Genomic DNA, 16,982 nt, shown 5'->3' on the forward strand with positions numbered 1-16,982 from the left:
GAGCACAACCTGTCTCATGATGTGGTGGCCACTGCTCCTTCTTGCTGTCCACTCTCACAGGTGGACCACCTCCTGGTGTTTTCTCTCTCAAGTTCCTCCCACTGCACACCCACTTTCCAGGGGGAAAAACCACATGACTACTTAAGGGCTCAGACCCAGGCCATATTCATACTCTGCTCAGGGCCCCATCAGAGAGAGGACAGGAAAGGAAGGCTATGAGCACTTGCTGGGCTCCTTCCATGTGCCAGGCAGGGTGCCAAACTCATCTACTGCAAGGGAGCTGGGACCCCAATCTGTTTCTGACTGGGCCCCTCTGGCTTTATCTTTACATTTAAAAAGTTTTATTTTGATCTCTTGTATATTTTTATTTGTTTAAAAATATAATTTTATTGATTTCAGAGAGGAAGGGAGAGGGAGAGAGAGAAAGAAACATCAATGAGAGAGAATCATTGATCAGTTGCCTCCTGCACACCGTCTCCTGGGGACTGAACTCGAAACCTGGGCATGTTCCCTGACCAGAAATCAAACCTCGACCTTCTGCTTATAGGTTGACATTCAACTACTGAGCCACACTGGCTGGGCTCTCGGGTGTTTTTCTAAATCTCTCTGCACCTCCCACTGTCAGAGAGTCCCCAAACTGGCATCTGCATCAGCTGCAGAGAGAGCCAGCACTGCTGACCTCTGGGGAAGGGGCTTTAGAGAGAAGATAATGAGAGAGGTGCCCCTGGAGTCTTTCAAGGCAGGTGGTTCTGGTTTCAGATCTCCCTGAAGAGTGAAAATGGTTTCTACACCTGCTCTGTAGCTGTAATAATGATAACAATAGAAACAGGTATCCCACTTACTTCACAGCAGGCACTGTAGTAATTAAATCTTATCCCACAACAGTGAGGTAGGTGTTGTTATCATTTCCACTTTACAGGTGAACAGACTAAGTCTCAGAGAAGCTCACCTGCTAAGTCATATAGCTGGTGAGTTTGCTCAACTCCACAGGCCATGCACTTTCCATTACTAGTAGGTCACACTGCCTCTTTAACATGGAGTATAAACACTAACCTTTACTTCTTAGTTTCTGTGGCTAATTTGTCTTCTTTCTTTTCACCTATATGTGGAGGCCAAACTGTTTTTCATGTATCTCTTTGGGAAGAAAAAAACTGCCCCAACTACCAGAGTTGAACATTCAAATTCTAGCTGGAAAAAATTCAAGGCCAGAAGGTGGGAAGAAGCAATGCTGCTGATGGCCACAGGAGGGCACCGTGGTCCCTCCTTCAGTGGCTTCTGGGACAAGTCCTGAGCCATAGCCAAGTACCAGTAGTCACCCCATTTCTCAAAACCTGTGGATAACCCAGGCAAGCAAAAAGGAACAGAGAGGGCACAAAGCCCAGATTCCAACTGGATGAGGAGGGAGAGGCCAGAGAGGTAGAGAGAGGGCAGGTAGGGTGGACTGGGGTCAGCGGAGACTCCCACACTACAGAGGAAGGGTGAGCTCTCCCAGAATGCTCAGGGAGGAAAAGCCACGAGCACCTCAAAGCTTTTCCCTCCCCGGCTCAGCAGAGAAGAAAAGTCCCAGAGGAGAGAGCCGTGACCTTTCCTTCCTGCCCTACTCCCAGGACAGCTGAGAACCCGATGGCCTGAAGTTAATTACTAAGGAAGAGCGCCAGGCTGAGAACATCCCCGAGCAGGAAACCGCGAAGGGGAGCCAAAGCCTTTGAAGATGTTCCCTGGCTTCTCTTGTTTATCATCAACCTGGACCCAGTGCTCCTGTTTATAGCATTGATCTCCATTTACTACTTCCTACTTTGTCCGTTTGTTCATTTACTTATATTGTAATACAATTCAAATACCATAACACTCACCCTTTAAAAGTATACATTGTGTTTTAGTATATTCACAAAGCTGTGCAACCATCACCACGGTCTAACTCCAGAAGTGGTAGTTCTCGCTAACCAGCATGCTCCTGGGGTAAGCCCTGCCACACCAGGGCTTCGAGGCAATTGCCATAGCATCTTTCTCTCTCAGCCGCAGACGGGACTAGAAGCTGCAAACAGGGCCCGCCCTTCCAGCTCAGAACTGGCGTGAAGCTTCTGTCAGGGGCTGTTCTTGACTGGAACATTAGCACTTTCCTTTAAGATGGGCAGCTGGGGATGAACAAGGGCACAGCTGGCAGAGGGCAGGGGACCCACCAGGTAATGGTGGCAGTTTCTCTGAGAAGGGGTCTTGACCCTTGGTCCTTGGTGGGCTGAAACTGACAACAGTCAGGTGGGACCAGCAGGCTAACTGGGAAGGTGACAGCGGCAGGGTCTTTCTTTCTGAGGGACTTGTGGCTGGGTCCCAGCAGCGTGTGAAAAGGACGAAGGGGTTTTCTTCTCCCTTTTTTTATATTTTTACTAGAGGCCTGGTGCACGGAATTGGTGCATGGGTAGGGTCCCTAGGCCTGGCCGGCTGTCAGGGCTGATCAGGGCCTTCTGGTTGCCAGCTGGGGCCTCCCTCAGCTGCCGGCTGCTGCCCCGGGCTGTCCTTCATTCCATACCGCCCCCTGGTGGTCAGCGCACATCATAGCAAGTGATTGAACTCCCGGTCTCTCGGTTGAACTCCCATGGGGACAATTTGCATATTAGGCATATATATATATTTCAGAGAGGAAGAGAGAGGGAGAGAAAGAAACATCAGTGATGAGAGGGAATCATTGACTGGCTGCCTCCTGCACTCCACGCTGGGGATTGAGCCGACAACCGGGCATGTGCCCTTGACTGCCGGGAATCAAACCACGGACCCTTTGGTCCGCAGGCCAATGCTCTATCCACAGAGCCAAACCTGCTAAGGCTGAAGGGGTTTTCTTGATTGCAAGCAGTGAGACTGGCTGCCAGAAAAGCCAACTGGATTTCAGCTTTTATTAACAGCAATACCACCCATTATCCTGCTCAGCCAGAAGCCCGGGAGTCCTGGAAACTCCCTGCCTTGCCCACCCACATCAATCAATCAATCAGTCCTGTCAGTCCTACCCCTGACATTTCTCTAGCATCCATCTACCTTCCTCCGTGGCCACCATCCGACGTCCACCACCACCTCTTTTTCCTGGACAACTGGATGACCTCCCTCCCTGTTTCCCGCGATCATTCTTGCCTCCTTCTGAGTATCCATACTGGGGTGAGAAAGATCTTTTTTAAGATGCAAATTTGACTATTTTACAGCTCTGTTTAAAACCCTTCATGGGCTTCCCATTGCCCTTAGAACAGAGTCCCCCATTCTTCTCCACATGTTCTACCCTCTGCCTCCCCTCTCCTCTCTAGGCTTCTGGAGGTCACTGGCAGTGACCCTCACTACCCTCCAGTGACACTGATCCTTCAGTTCTTCCCAATGCTTCCTCCTTCCTCAGGCCCTTCAGATCAACCAGTGCCTCCACCTATCTGCCGCCTACCCATTCTTCAGGTTGCAACCTACACAGCACCTCTCTGGGGAACCTTCCTTATGCCCGACTGGGTAGGCCTCCCTAGTTCTTCACTGTTCACCAGGTGACACCACTGTCTGTCGCTTGGCTCCAGGGTCCAGAATGGCACAGGGTACATAGCAGTCACTCAGTAAATATTTGTTGAATGAAGGAAAGCATGAAAAAATGAGTAAGAGAGGCAATGAACTCTTTCTTCTCCCCTGGCCAGGTGACACCTGGACACTATATACAGCTGTGGACAGTGCAGTCCAGTTAGGAGGAATAAACTAGCGTCTGCAGACCACGGTATCAGACAATGACTGCACTGAGACCCTGTGCTTGGGAAAGGAGGAGGAGGAGTGAGGGCTGAGACCTGACCTGTGAAGGGCTGACTCAGGGGCAGGCCCCAGTGACCTGGAGTTTAGCTCTAGAAGACTTTTTTAAGCCTCTCAGCTCTGGGTTGTGGCTGCTTTGTGGAGGAGTGAGCTTCCTGTTGCTGGAGAAATTCAAGCAGAAGCCTGACAAGGTTGCACTCCTCACAAGTATGAAAGAGCTTCTGCAGCTCACAGTGTCATCCCAAGTGCAGACAGAACTGACAGCTGCTCCTGTTTGTGCTGGTTCTGCTGGGGAAGATGCCGCTGTCTGGAGGACTGGCGGCAGAGAGGCTGTGATGTCCATCTCCAAACCAGTGCTCTGACCCATGAAGGTCCTGGACTGGGATCTTGGCAGAACTGTGGGAAAAGCAGGAAGGAGGCTCTACAGGTCTGTCTTGGCCTTTGGGACATGGACCCCTATCCCACAGACAGTGAGCTCCTTCACCCTGAACTCGAACTTGTCCCCAGCCCTGAGGCCTCCAGAAGGAATCTCTTGGAGAGGAGCTCATCCACATGTGCTGTTTTCCTGTTGATGGCAGTTGGCTCAACACCCCTTCCTGCCAGAGGCCTTCAGCTAACGTGCCAGCTGCTGCTGACACCTGGAGGAGCCGGGCCGCCCCTGCTTTGAAGTGGAGCCAACGGGGAGCTGTTGCCAACAGAAATCTGTGCAAATCTACTGGGTTGCAGAGGGATCCTTGCAGGCCATGCCTCCGGGCCAGAGAGAGGGGCTCTGGGGGAGAAGTGAAGGCACTGCAGTGCAGGCTGGCGCTGAGCATAGCCATGCGAAGGGTGGAGTCCAGCGCAGGCGACCAGAATGGAGAACGAGCAGTTGGCAGGGTCCGAGCCAATCCTGGGGGCTGACTTCCAGCAGCTGGGATGGGCTGGCTGGGAGGTAAATGAGTGTCAAGGAAGCAAACAGCTTTAGTCTGAACTTCCTGACTTGCCAATGTCCTATTCGCCCCTAAGGCCAGTGTTCCTGGTCTAGTGGCTCGAGCTGCACCCATTTTCCTGGGGTTCTGGGTTTGCAGCCCTGGGATTAGATCCCAGCTCGCTCACTGGCCAAATGACTTCTTCTCTCTGAGCCTGGGTTTCCTCATGTGTAAAGAGGAGATAACCATGATTCCTGTTTCACAGGAATTCTGTGAAGCGTCAGTATGATGATGCACTGTACTTAGTATACAATGAGCATTCAAAACAAGTGTATTCTAGCTGGCTTAAGGTGCTGGAAGCATTCAAGACAGCAAAGAAAAACATAGCGCAGAGGAAGTAAGTGCTGCCAGCACCCAACCGGACGGAGGCTCTCGGGCGGAAGCTATCTGGTTTCGAGTCCACAGTTGGGGGAAGCCAGCCTCCAGCCAGGTCCAGAAAGAAAAGCCACCTTCCATGACTTAGCTGCTTTGTGGAGGTCACATGACTAGTGTCCTTTATGAGTGCAGCTGAAGTGTGTCCCACGTCTGTTTGGGCTCTGCAGTCTGCGTTTCAATGTCAGGGCCATGGTGAGAATGAACTACACTCTGGCTCCCTTCTCCAGGTGGGAGGGAAAGGCTGCTGTCCAGGCTTCCTGGGACACTCCCTCAGGGATGCCCCCCTTCTGGACTGGGTTGGAGGCACCCACGTGCTGCACAAGCTGCCACAAGTCCAGGCCCTCAAAGCAGCGTGGGATGTCCCGGTCACTGCTCTGCCCTGGCTCCAGCCTGCACCTCCAGGATACCCCCAGTGCCACCTGCCCTGTGGTGCCTCAGAAGCTCAATGCAGAGCATGGGCAATAAGAGTAGCAATGATGATGGTCACTCTTCATCAGGCTCACTCTGTCAGCACTGACACATCAGTCCTGTGAGGCAAGCTCAGTGAATATCTTTACTGAGAACACAGAGGTCCAGAGAGGCTAAGAAGCCTGACTAAAGTCATCAGCTAGAAGTGAAAGAGCTGTTATTCAACACAGGTCCTCTGACTCTAGTCAGCTCCTGGGCCACCTGCACCTGGGATAAACACTGGGCTCTGTGCTCCCTAGTGGCCGTAACACCTTCCTGCAGCTGGGTTATCATTCCTTGCACTCTTAGTATTTGTAATCAGTCCTAGCAACTGCCCCAGGGGGGCTGGAAGCTTAGGTCCCAGTGACGTTTCTTCAAGCAGACAGCTTGAAGGACCCAGCTCAGCCATTAAACCCCTTATCTTGGTCTCTCCCAGGAAGCCTCACAGCTAGAGAACTCTTGGTAAATCCAGGCATACGTCGCTCCACTGCACTTCGCAGATACTGCATTTTGTGCAAATTGTAGGCAAGATCCTCCACTAGTAAAAGGATTACGACTTGCTTTACGGCAATACTCACTTGATTGCAATGGTCTGGAACCAAACCCACAATATCTCTGAGGTATCCCTGTTCCCAGAACCAAAGCATGGCTGCAAACTCCTCCAACTCCGGGCCCACTGGCTTCTCCCGTCCTCTGGGTCGTCACTGGTGAAAGCCTGGCTTCTTTCCAGGCGGCTTACTTTCCTGAGATGGCGTTTTCCTCTCTCTCACTGCTCCCCACCTAAACCATACCCATCCCTTTTGTTTTAAATGAAACATTTAAAACTTTAGAAAATGACAGAGAATAACATAACAAATAACCTGTGTACCCACTAGCCAACTTTATCAAACCTTAACATTTTTCAATCCTGCTTCAATTTTTAAAAGCTTTGTAAAATATTACACATACTGTTCAAGCCACCTGTGTACCCCTCTCTCATTCCATTCCTCTACCCTCTTTCTCAGAGATCACCTCTGAAACTTGGTCCCTGAAACGTGGTGGCTAAGCACCCCTCCCTCTCCATGTTTTTATACTGTAGTAATCCACACAACTGCCTATATTCTTAAAACATTAGGTAGGTGTTGTTGGGTTTTTTGCTTGTTTTCAAATTCTGTGTATCAGTTGGTAATGTGATATTTTGAGGGTTTTTTTAATGCATATATGTGTCCCTGTGTTCAATTTAGTAGTAGCTGCTGTACAGAATCCCACTCTCTGAGGCACCACACTCTGTCCTTTCCACTGCAGGGGGCATGCAGCCTGTTCCATGGCAGCTATTACCAACAGGGCAAGGTTCCTTGATAGTTCAGTGGTTAGTGTGTGGCACTACCTGCTGTGGCCAGGGTTCTGTTTGCTGCCAGGGAATTCTTGCTTCCAGACCCTTCTCCTCTCTCTGAATGCCAGCTCCACAAGGGCATGGACTTTGTTTTGTCCACTGCTCTATCCTCAGCACCTGGAAGTGTGCCTGGCACATCACAGGCACTCTCAATGAACAATGACTGAGGAAAAGAATGCAATTTTGTTTGTGGTCAAGTTTATCAATCTTGTCCATTGGGCTTGGGGCTTTTGTATCTTGTTGAAGAATTCTTTAACTACCTGGTAACCATAAAAATATTTTCCTCTATTCTCTTTTAAAGAGCTTTAGAGTTTTGTATTTCACACTAGGTCTGTAATCTATGTGAAACTGACTTCTAAATATGTATGAAGTAGGGATCTATTTTATCCTTTGTGGAAAAACGATGACCCCACCATTAGTTGTTGAGTCAGCCCTTCCCCCACTGCTCGGCAATGCTGTCCTTTTATAGATTAAGTTTATATAAATGTAGGGGTCAGGCTGTGTATCTAGTATGATCCATTGGTATATCCTTACTCTAGTAATATACTATCTTAATTATCATGGCCTTATAAATAGTCTTGATAGCTGAGAGGGCATGTTCACCTATTACTAATCCTTTAAGCCCCAAATTCAACATGTCTCCCACCATGGAAAAGCCTTTCATGGTTCCCCAGGTTAGGCCGGGTCTCCTGTTTCTACGTTCCTATAGCACTTAGCATGTCATTCATTTAATGTCAGCTGCTCTGTCAGCTGTAAGTTCCTTGAGGGCTAGGACAACATCTGTTTTGATCACTGTCATAGCCCCTCCATAAGCACACTGACTGGCACATGACAGGCATTTGGTGATGGAAGAATGGGGAAGGAAAGGCTAGCCTGTTTGGAGAAAGACCTTTCGGGGCAGCAGAGATATTGTTGGATGGCAAGTCAGATCTAGGGAGGAAAACTATGCAGAAAGGTAGTGCAGGGAAGAGGCATAAAGAAAGACACCAAAGGAGCATAAAGCTATGTCCTTGGAGCATGGCATGCAGGCTGGCAGAGAGCAGATGCCCAGTAAACATTTGAAAAATAAATTACAGGAATTAAACACACTCCCCATTCACTAATTATGATTTTTAAAAATAGGTAATATATTTTGAGGGCTACATGACATATTTTACATGAATGATCTCTTAAATCCTAAAAACAACTCTAAGACACAGGTGCTATACTAGTATATATATATATTTTTAATCCTCACCCGAGGATATTTTTTTATTGATTTTTAGAGAGAGTAGAAGAGAGGGAAAGACAGAGAGAAATATCGATGTGAGAGAAACACATCGATTGGCTGCCTACTGCACGAGCCCAGGCCAGGGCCTGGGCGGGGAGGAGCCTGAAACCAAGGTACGTGACCTGGACTGGAATTGAACCTGGGACCGTTCAGTCTGCAGGCTGATACTCTATCCACTGAGCCAAACTGGCCAGGGCTCGCAGGTGCTATTTTTATTTCCATTTTACAGATGAAGAAATTGATGTTTAGAGAAGTGGCTCAGTGTCACAAGCCAGTAAGTGAAGGACCTGTGATTTGGCTCCAGGCCTGTCTGTTCCAGGGCCTGAGTCCTTCACCATAGGGACCAGCTGAGTGACTCTCTTCAATGGGGGTGAGTTGCTATGTCTAAAACTAGATTCCTTAGGAGTTTATGTGTGTTTGAAGCACTGTATGTATCCAGCATATAACCATAATAAAGGAGGTTTTCCCATTAAACATATATTACTCACTGGGGTGTCAGGCCTTCAGTGAGGGAGAAGTGAGTTAAATCAGTGGTTCAGTAAGCTCTGCAGGAGATTCTGACGCACTGCTTTAAATCTTCACCCTTGGAGTAGAGCTTCATGTCTCTGTGTCACTGGGGCTTGAGTGGATTATAGGTGTGATGGTACCCTGGGCCCAGCTGGGAGGAGGCGAGAGCCTGCAGGCTAATTGCAGGCTGTCTTATCTTGACCGTACTTTTTGTTATATATTATTTTCTGAGTGTTGTGAGGTGAAAAAAGGCCAGAAAGTACTGCCATAGGGAATCCGGGAACGTCTTATTTATTTATTTACTAGTGGCCTGGTGCATGAAATTCGTGCACATTAAAAGGGAATTAATTAGAGGAAATATTTTAATATTGCTATTTGCCCTTTCTCTATAATAGAAGTGTCAGAGATGAAAGAAAATTAGTAAAATGTATATGAAAATCTTCCTCCTGTCAGAGTCTGGGGCGCACTGCGGGACCAGAGTCAAGTCTCCACCCACCCGCACACACCTCAAAATAGTGTGAGACCCAGACCTGGCCGGCCCCACCTCCATTGGGCGAGATCCAGACCCGGCCGGCCCCACCCCTGTCAAGCCCCACCGGGCGGGGGGCACAGCCTCAGGACCCCTGACCTGGTGCTTGGCGGGGGGCATGGCCTGAGGTCCCCCATCAAGCCCTGCTGGGTGGGGGGGGGCACAGCCTCAGGTCCCCCACCCTGGCCCACACCACGCAGCCTCAGGTCCCTGCTGATCACTTATTACAGAAACCCCTAATTATGGGAACCCCGCCTCTGCTATGGGCACAGCCATATTGTGTTATGGAAACCCCGCCTCCGCTGTGGGCACAGCCATCTTGTGTTATGGGAACCCCACCTCCACTGTGGGTGCAGCCATCTTGTGATGGTGTGAGTGTTAATTTGCATATTACCTCTTTATTATATAGATTTATTTATTATTTAATCCTCACCTGAGAATATTTTTAGAGAGAGTGGAAAGGAGAGGGAGAGACAGAGAGAAATACTAATGTGAGAGAGACACATCAATTGGTTGCCTTCCACACACCCCTGACCAGGGCTGGAAGCCTGCAACCAAGGTATATGCCCTTGACTGGAATCGAATCCAGGACCCTTCAGTCCACAGGCCAACGCTCTATCCACTGAGCCAAACTGGCTAGGACTCTCCTTATTTTTTAAAAGTCTTGTCATAATAATGCCAACATTATTTTAACAGCAAGAAACTTATAGAATGTCTATAACATGCTGAATAATTTATATCTATATATTTTTTGAAATCTTACAACCGCCGTATGACTTACATACTATTATTATCCCCATTTTACAGATATGAAAACAGGGCTTAGAGAAGTTCAGATAGAGCCTCATGTCATCCAGTTAATAGGCACAGATAGTGCTAGACACGGGTCTTTCTAACCTGTGATGCCAGTACAGCCACTATGGAAAACAACATGGTGGTTCCTCAAAAAATGAAAACTAGAACTATCATATGATCCAGGAATTCCACTTCTGGGTAATTATCTGAAGAAAACAAAAACACGAACTCGAGCCCTGGCCAGTTTGGCTCAGTGGATAGAGCGTCAGCCTGCAGACCAAAGGATCCCAGGTTCAATTCTAGTCAAGGGCACATGCCTGGGTTGCGGGCTTAGTCCAATGTGCAGGAGGCAGTCAATCAATGATTCCCTCTCATCACTGATGTTTCTATCTCTCTCTTCCTCTCCTTTCCTCTCTGAAATCAATAAAAATAGTTTTAAAAAACACACAAACACATACAAACTCGAAAAGATATATGCATTCCTATGTCCACTGCAGCATTATTTATAACTAGATGCCCAGCGTGCGAAATTGTGTGAGACCCAGACCCGGCACGCCGCGGGACCCAGCGTCAAGTCCCGCCGGCACTGCGGGACCCATCAATGCACCTCCTGGTGACCAGTCTTTGGTTGTTACGGTGTTACGACCACTGGGTTTTTATTATACAGATAGCCAAGTAATGGAAACAACAATTAGCCAAGTAATTTATCCATTGATGGGTGAATGGATAAAGAAAATGTGATATTATATATATGTATGTGTGTAATATACCCACAATAGAATATTATTCATCCATGAAAAAGAATCAAATCTTGCCATTTGCAACAACATGGATGGACTTTGAGATTATTATGCTGAATGAAATAATTCAGACAGAGGAAAACATATACTATATGATCTCACTTACATGTGGAATAAAAACACACAAAAGCAAGCTTATATAGAAGACAGATTGGTAGTTGTCAGAGGTGGGAGTTGAGTGTGTATGTGAAAGGGGTCAAAAGGTATAAACTTTCAGTTTTAAAATATATAAATCACGAGGATGTGATGTACAGCATGGTGACTATAGTTAATAATATTGTATTGCCTATTTGAAAGTTGCTAAGTGAGTAGATCTTAAAAGTTCTCACCATGAGAAAAAAACAATTTTGTAACTATGTGTGGTGACAGATCTTAACTAGACCTACTGTGGTGATCACTTTGCAATATATAAAAATATCCAATCAGGATACTGTATACCTGAAACTAATGTAATGTTACATGCCAATTATACCTCAATAAAAAAGATAATAACAACAACAAAAAAGAAGTCTGGCTCTAATTGCATGGTCTGAACCATCAGGAAAGCCCCCTCGTCCACGAGGGATGGAGACAGAGATGCTAGGTGACCATTTGAGAATAAAATTATTTAGTGCCTCCTGCTGCTGCAGGAGTGTCCGAGGTGGAGAGGCTCTCTGGCTGGGCATGGCCATGAAATCTGTTCCTTCTTTCCCTTCCTGTGTTTCCAGCTCACACCTGCAGCCCCAGGGCTTGGCCACGGTGCACACAGCACATAAGTCAGGCGCATGTGGGGACGCCATGGCCCTGAACAGGCTCTGGTGTACAGCTGCCTCTGGATTACATTCTTTCACACACACATCATCACAGACTGGAGCCTCCTTCTGCGGCCTGAGTGAAGTGAGCCCAGCAGTGAGATGGGGCAGGGCAGCGCCTCTTCTGGCAATGGTAACTGCCTTGAAGGCCTAACCCCGCATTTGCCATGCTGGTCAGCAGGCTGGGCTTGTGGTTGAAGTTGGGATCCTAGACAAAATGAGAATAGCTTACAGAACCAGTACGCTTTCTGGGATATATACAATTTTTCTACACACACACCAGCTGGAGTGGCATTGAGGAAAGAATGGCCCTGGGGAGGTAGGGCTGACACAGAAGCCTGATGCTCATACACAGGGAGAAAACAAACTTCTCCCTTGTTCTGAATTCATCTCTAATTTTGCAGTTAGTATCCTGAGCATTACCCTAGGCCCTTCTGTTGTTTACACTCGAATTCCCATAATTCCCTCACACTGCTATTGGCATGGACTGGCTACAGTGCTGCCTCCTCAAACTGAAAGGTCTAAAGTTACTACCAAATAGTAGGCTTCCTGGTGGGAAGGGGATAGTAGGGAAATATCACTCCAGAAGCCTTGGGTATCACTGATGGTAAGAATCTGTGGAGTTAGAGGATTCTGTTGCTTCTATTCTGCTCTTGCAGTGCTTACATTATCAGATTGTTCGGAAGGACCTGGGAGATGGCTGGACAATGCAAAGCTGTGGCTGCTGGGGCTGAAAATCCCACAGAGCGCTCACCCTCCTGAACTCACACCTACCTTTTGGAGTGGGAAAGGAAGACAGTGGCTGCTCTGGGGGACAGAAACCAAGGTGGCCTGTCACAAAGTGGGGGCAGGCAGGAACTGGTACCCAGGTGGTCCTCTTCTAAACCAAAGTCAAGCTCCTTGAGCGGCAGCAACTATAACTTACTCATCACTACATTATTCCCAGTGTGTAGAACAGATCCCGGCACAAAACGGGCACTCAAGAAATATTTCTTGTAGTACTGACACACGCTACAACATGATGAACCCCAAAAACATGCTCAGTGAAAGAAATCAGTCACTAAGGACCATATGATATATGAGCCCATTTATTTTAAATGTCCAGAATAGGCAAATTTATAGAGACAGAAAGTAGATCAGTGGTTGCCTCCGGCTGGGGAGGAGAAGGGACTTGGGAAGTAATGGCTAAAAGGTGCAGGATTTTTTTTTTTTCATAATTAAAATGTTTTAAAATAGCCCGTGGTGATAAATGTGAATATATTTTGTGAATAGCTAAAAGCCATTGAATTTAATACTTTAAATGGGTGAATTATATGGTATCCCAAAACACTGTTAAAAAAGAAATATTTGATTAATATATCAATGAATGAGCAAATGAATATAGTTTCTGACCTTTGTCCTTGGAGTTCCTTAGAACCATGGGCTATTAGAACCATGTAAACTGCCAGACAAGGAATCTTCACTCATATGTTCGTTCACTCAGGAGACACCTATGGAGTGTCTAGAACAGTGATGGCGAACCTATGACACGCGTGTCAGCACTGACACGCGTAGCCATTTCTGATGACACGCGGCCGCTGAGGCGGCCACATGCCGAGGATGAAACATTTGCTGCTCCTGAGGATGAAACATTTGCGAAATAATGTTTTTTCCTCAAAGTGACACACTACCTAAGTTATGCTCAGTTTTTTTGGCAAAGTTTGACACACCAAGCTCAAAAGGTTGCCCATCACTGGTCTAGAACATACGTCGTGTTGCGCCAGGCAGTATTGATCCTGCGGCAAACAAGACTGGTGTGGTCCTGTCTGCCTTTGTGGAGCGCACACACTCACACCCATGGTTCCTTTTCTTTAGGAATTCTCTAGTTAAGAGACCAGAGCTGATGTTCATTATTCAGACATGTAGAAACTGTAGCTGATTTTTATTATTAAGCCCGGTCTTTAAGAATGCTGAGTTCCCCCCCAAAAAAATTTGGAGCTGAATCTTCCTTAAAATGATCTGACTCCAGAGAAGGAACTATCATTGGAAATGTGAAGCTAACTCCTTTTGGCTGCTTTTACATTATCCTATATAATAAAAGGCTAATATGCAAATCGACCTAAAGGTGGAAAGATTGATCGCTATGACACACACTGACCACCAGGGGGGCAGATGCTCAACACGGGAGCTGCCCTCTAGTGGTCAGTGCGCTTCCACAGGGGGAGTGCCACTCAGCCAGAAGCCAGGCTCATAGCTGGCAAGTGCAGCGGCGGTGGCGGTGGCGGTGGCGGTGGCGGGAGCCTCTCCTGCCTCTGCAGCAACGCTAAGGACCCCTCAGGGGATGTCTGCCTGCCGGCTCAGAGGGCACAGGCCGGGCTAAGGGACACCCCCCTGCCAAGTGCACGATTGTCGTGCACTGGGCTTCTAGTAAGAGATAATCTCCTACACCCTTTTCAGCCAAGGAGAAAAAAATCTGAATCTCCTTTGGATTGCAGAATAAGTTAAAATTATAAAACCTGAACTGTAGCTTTTACCAGTGACTAGTTGCCACTGCAAAAGATAAGTATCCACTGAACAATGAGGGGGAAAAGCCTATACAATTTTGGGTGTGTGATCACTAAGCAGGTTTTGCACATGATCAGCAAAATCAGCCTGAGCTGTGAACTGCGGAACAGCCTGCCCGAGTGGCCACTGTCTGGCTGGCAGCAGTGGGTTTCCCATTTCCCTAGTCAGCAGGGCTCGTTTCAGGAGTGAGGGGGTTCATGGTGTAGTGTGGTCCATGCAGCTTTGGTTTCAGTGGGTCAGACCACCAAGAAGAAATGATATCCTGGCATAGGGAGTCAGGAGCAGGAGGAGGCTGAAAACAGTCTCTGGATTCAGGCGAATCTGGGTTTAAGTCATGCCTCTGCTACTTATAAACTATCAGTAAGTTCAGGCAACATACTTAACCTCTTTGAGTTCAGTTTCCTTTTTTTTGGAGATATATCAGTTTATTTTTCTGTAAAATGGGAAGCAATACTTTTTATAAGGATTAAGTTTAAGAAATAATTAAGTAAATAAATTTAAATGAAATAATAAAGGTAAATGCATTCATTATGATTTAGGGTAGCTGGGCATTTCAAAAAATTATTAAGACTTTATTTATTTATTTGTTAATCCTCACCTGAGAATATTTTTCCATTGATTTTTAGAGAGAGTGTGTGTGGGTGGGGGGAGTTAGAAAGAGAGAAACATCGATTGGTTGCTTCAGGATCGAGCTTGCAACTTACATATGTGCCCTTGACCAGAATCAAACCCGGGTCCCTTTTAGTCTGCGGGCCCACACTCCATCCACTGAGCCAAACTGGCTAGGGCAAGACTTTACCTTTTTAGAGCAGTTTTAGGTTTATAGCAAAATTGAAGGGAAGGTAGAGATTTCCGATATAACCCCTTCTCCTATACATGTATGGCCTGCCCCATTATCGACACCCCACCAGAATGATACATTTGTTACAACTGAGCAACCTTCACTAATATGATACATCATCACCCAAAGTCCATAGTTTACATAATGGTTCATTCTTGGTATTATACATTGTAGGGATTTGGACAAATGTATCATGACATGTATCTGTCATGTATGTTGTAATAGAGGCATACCTTGGAGATATTGTGGGTTCAGTTCCAGACCACTTCAATAAAGCGAATATTGTAATAAAGCATGTCACATGCATTTTTTAGTTTCATAGTACATATAAAAATTATGCTTACTAGTACACTATACTGTAGTTTATTAAGTGTGCAACAGCATTATGTCTAAAAAAATCAAGGTACATATCTTAATTTAAAAGCACTTTATTGCTAAAAAAGATAACCATCACTTGGGTCTTCAGCGAGTCATAATCTTTTTGCTGGTGGAGGGTCTTGCCATGATGTTGATGGCTGTTGACTGATCAGGGTGGTGGTTGCTGAATGCTAGGGTGGCTGTGGCAATGTCTTGAAATAAGACAACAATAAAGTTTGCCGCATCATTTGACTCTTCCTTTCATGAATGATTTTACCCACAGTAGAACTTCTTTCAAAATTGGAGTCAATCCTCTCAAACCCTGCTGCTGCTTTATCAAGTAGGTTTATGTAATATTCCACATCCTTTGTTGTCATTTCAACAATCTTCACAGCATCTTTACTAGGAGTAGATTCCATCGCAAGAAACCACTCTCTTTGCTCATCCATAAGAAGCAACTCCTCATCGGTTCAAGTTTTATCCTGAGACTGCAGCAACTCAGTCACATCTTCAGGCTCCACTTCTAATTCTAGTTTTCTTGCTATTTCCACATCTGCAGTTACTTCCTCCACTGAAGTCTTGAACCCCTAAAGTCACCCAGAAGGGTTGGAATCAACTTCTCCCAAACTCCTGTTAATGTTGATATTTTTATCTCTTTTCTTGAACCATGAATGTTCTTAATAGCAACTAGAATGGTGAACCCTTTCCAGGAGTTTTCAATTTACTTTGCCCAGACCCACCAGAGGAATCGCTATCTATGATAGTCTTAAATAATACTATTTGAAAGTCAACACTACTCCTTGACCCAGGAGTAGTGTTGACTTTCCAGGAGTTTTCAATTTACTTTGCCCAGACCCACCAGAGGAATCACTATCTATGATAGTCTTAAATAATACTATTTGAAAGTCAACACTATTCCTTGACCCAGGGCTGGAGAATGGATATTATGTTAGCAGGCATGAAAACAACCTTAATCTTGTACTTCATTTTAAAAAACTTTTATTTATTGATTGATTTTAGAGAAAGAGAGAAACATTGATTTGTTGTCCGACTTACTTATGCATTCATTGGTTGTTTTCTGTATGTGCCCTGACCCGGGATTGAATCCACAACCTTGGCATATCAGATGATGCTCTAACCAACTGAGCTACCTGGCTAGAGCTAATCTTGTACTTCTCCATCATAGTTCTTGGGTGATCAGGTGCATTGTCGATGAGCAGTAATATTTTGAAAGGAATCTTTTTCTCTGAGCTGTAGGTCTCAACAGAGGGCTTAAAGTGTTCAATAAACCATGTTGTAAATAGATGTGCTGGTTTTGTTGTTCCATTTACAGAGCACAGGAAAAGTAGATTTAACATAATTCTTAAGGGCCCTAGGATTTTAAGAATGGTAAATGAGCACTGGCTTCAACTTAAAGTCACCAGCTACATTAGACCCTAACAAGAGAGTCAACCTATCCTTTGAAGCTTTGAAATCAGGTATCAACTTCTCTCTGGCTATGAAAGTTCTGGATGGTATCTTCTTCCAATATGAGGCTGTTCTGTCTACATTGAAAATCTGTTGTTTGATGTAGCTTGTTCATTAATGTAGTTGTTCATTTAGTATCCTAGCTAAAGTTTCCGGGTAA

General features: G+C 46.2%; 2 protein-coding genes across 6 annotated transcripts in view; one reads left to right on the forward strand and one right to left on the reverse strand.

The window, feature by feature from the left end:
- ARFGAP2 (ADP ribosylation factor GTPase activating protein 2) overlaps positions 1-16,982 on the forward strand; it is a 37,964-nt gene that overhangs the window by 19,211 nt on the left and 1,771 nt on the right. The window contains exon 17 of one of the 3 annotated variants that reach the window (XR_008557869.1): positions 1,608-1,848. The exons of 1 other annotated variant lie outside the window; for it this stretch is intronic. The gene's annotated coding sequence lies outside the window, so the exon portion shown is untranslated. Of the gene's footprint in view, positions 1-1,548; positions 1,566-1,607; positions 1,849-16,982 lie in introns of those variants that run through there. One more of the 3 variants, XR_008557871.1, reaches the window with a different exon arrangement.
- CSTPP1 (centriolar satellite-associated tubulin polyglutamylase complex regulator 1) overlaps positions 1-16,982 on the reverse strand; it is a 160,402-nt gene that overhangs the window by 8,605 nt on the left and 134,815 nt on the right. The window lies entirely within an intron of this gene.

Source organism: Eptesicus fuscus, chromosome 13 (assembly GCF_027574615.1).
Source record: "Eptesicus fuscus isolate TK198812 chromosome 13, DD_ASM_mEF_20220401, whole genome shotgun sequence".
NCBI lineage: Eukaryota > Metazoa > Chordata > Mammalia > Chiroptera > Vespertilionidae > Eptesicus > Eptesicus fuscus.